Raw genomic sequence first — 3032 nt, 5'->3', positions numbered from 1 at the left:
CTTGCTGCAGCGGCCCAGGGTTCGAATCCGACCTGCGGCCCTTTGCTGCGTGTCATCCCCTCTCTCTCTGCCCCCTTTTCCTGTCTATCTTCTGCTGTCACTATCCAATAAAGCCAATAAAAGGCCAAAAAAAATAACTTTGGAAAAAAGATAATGAGGGAATTACCATGGATGCAGAAATCAACATGAACTAGTGATAGTATTAAATGGAATCAGAAATACTATAATACAGGAGAAGATCAACTGAGCTATGTCACGTTCCAGAAATTACCTGAAAAAAAGTGTTAGAGATAATATTGCTTTTATTTAATAAGATATGGGAAGAAGGTAGAATGCCAAAAAGTTGGGTCAGCTCTGGATGCAAGAGGACGAGCACACGAGAGTGTGATAAGTTAAAATCAAGGAAGCAATAGGAAAAGTAGAACAATGGTCGTACAATTGGGGCTTTAAGCTTTCTCCAAGTAATTCTTGTTATATGTTATTTACTAGTAGGAAAGAGATAGACAAACAGAACCTGAAGTTATATATGGCCACAATATGGAAACAGTAGATCATCTTAAATATCTGGTTATTTGGTTAGGCCAAAAGGGTACATGGAAAATACATATGGAAAAGGTGGAATCAAAATGTAAGAAAGTTATAAACTTAATGAGAGTAGTAGTTGGGAAAGACTGTTATTTAGGAATGTTGGGACTGTAATTATTTTTAAGGTAATGGCTTTGGCTGAGTAACAAAGGCTAAATCAGAGGAATATAGAATACAAAATATCTGGAATAATAATAATGGAATCAAAGAGAGAATGGGAAGACAGTGGGAAAGGACACCTGGCAAGTCAGTACATAAGAAGTAAATATTAAAGTTATTTAGATATTTATACAGACAAAGATGAGTATACATACCAACAACTAATGTAAGTATTGGGAAAAGATTATCTAAAGATAGTTGTCAGTTTACATGGCAGAAAAGATGGTGATTATTGAATGGTTGCAGTGGGTGGAGGAAGTAAAACCAGACAAGATTCTGTAGCAGCCCATTACAGTATTCAAAATATGAAATCTAATAGAGAACATTTAATGCTAGAGATCCATTAAAGTTTATTTAGATTGTGGAGGCTTTGGGTAGATGAGAGATTCTGCTCATGTAGGTGAAACAGGGAATTAGAAAGCAAACAAAATAGCCAAAAAAATCAACTCATACAAGCAATGTTATAAATAAACCCTTTGGTAAAGGAGAAGCTAAGGCAATGATCAAAAAAGAAATGATGAAGAAATGGCAGGATAGGTGGGACAGGGATTGTAGTGGAAGGAAATATTACAGTGTGCGGAAATCTATCAGTCATCTATCATGTGATTAGAAAGAACAGATGGCAGGAGACCACACAGAGTTAAATAAAACATTCTTTTTGTTAGTTAAAAGTCAATCAGATGAATGTTTGGAATGTAAATCACAGTGTATAACATATACTATTACATTGTAGAAAATATAGGGAAGAAAGGATAAGGCTAAATCAAAAGGAAGGAAGAAAATGAAACCTTGAGGGTGTATGGGAACAGCAGGAACGGAGGTAAAGGACACACAGAAAGCCAGTGTGGAATATTTGAAGGATATAGGGTTATATTTTAGAATATAGTTAGGTTAGTTTTTCTTTTTCTATTACTCTTATTTACTTTATTTTATTATGTAGTCTCATATAAACATAACTCACGCTACATACTCCGGTAAAGTAGGTGGTGTTATGCACCTTATAAGTCATGGTTGCAACCCGCCATAAAACCAGAAGAAGAAGCGGAAGAAGAAGAAGTAGACTGGTGTCGGTGGCGGAGCGATACGCATCAAAGGTACTGAAGTTGGAACTGTCTGCTGCTCAAGCCTCTCTCCTGAGGCCCCTCCATGCAGGTGTTATTGCAACCTGCTGGTTGGAGGAATTAATGTATTGTCTTTTAGAAGTCAATATCCAATGAAATATAATAATTATATTTGTATTATGAAGTATATGACTGGTGACTTTCGGCCGAAGGGTTGCTTGTAGTGACAGCAAATGTTGAAAACACTAATAGAACACTTAGCCTACTTGTCCTCCTTAAAAGCCTTTAATCAGTTTTAAATACATACTCATATGTGATTAATAGCTACGCTAAGCATATACGTCGTACACTAAGTTGTGCTCAGCAAGACTTATTCACATCTCATAAAGTTCTCATAATGTGGGAAACAAACCGAAAAAGCTGTATTATAGGGGCACACTCCTCCAGACAAATATTAAACATTTAATTAAAGTTCTGTCTAACACCGGTAGTGCAGTTGAGTTGTGTCCATGCCTAGGTCGGGATAAACACTCAAATTAGGCCTTGTAGATCTCATATGAGTGAAGATTCAGTAATTGGATTGCTTCTTTCTACAACAAATACAGACTAGGGTGGACCGCTAAGGTAAAATAAGGTAAAGTTCAGCTCACTCTATAAGGAACTGTACTACTATGCTCAAACCCCACTGGCTCACAGAATGGGGGCCACTGGAGTGAGGTCAAGCCAGATCATAATCAACTCCCATTGATTTAAAGAACTAGGGGCTTCAGGAGGGAGAACTACAGTTGAACCCTTCTCCAAAATCCAACTTCTTCCCAAGAAGTTCTCAGTTAGGACAGTCTTCTTTGTGCAGAAAAAATACTGACAGGCTGCATTATTGTAGTACTGTAAAATGCATTGTTCACATCCTGCATCCTGTTGAACATGTCCTTCAAAGGCACAGTATCAATCCCATAGGCCTATAACCTACACCGAAACGTATCTGGTTTGTGCATGTTGCAGTGATGCAGCTGGACTTGGGTCCAGTTTTGAGGTACTTATATATTGGTCTATTGTAATACACAGTCTACGGAAGCGTATTGCATTCACTTGAAAAAAAAAAAAAGCCCCATCTTCAACTATTTATTTATATATTTTCAACAATTTTGCTATGTATATATTGCTATGTCTAGCAGATCTTAATATGCTTTCCTTCTGAACAAACGCAAAGTCCTCAGGTGCCTGCGT

This window comes from Morone saxatilis, unplaced genomic scaffold (genome assembly GCF_004916995.1).
Source record: "Morone saxatilis isolate NCDOM2014 unplaced genomic scaffold, NCSU_SB_2.0 Contig15, whole genome shotgun sequence".
Taxonomy (NCBI): Eukaryota; Metazoa; Chordata; class Actinopteri; family Moronidae; genus Morone; species Morone saxatilis.
Note: the sequence above shows the minus strand (reverse complement) of the source record.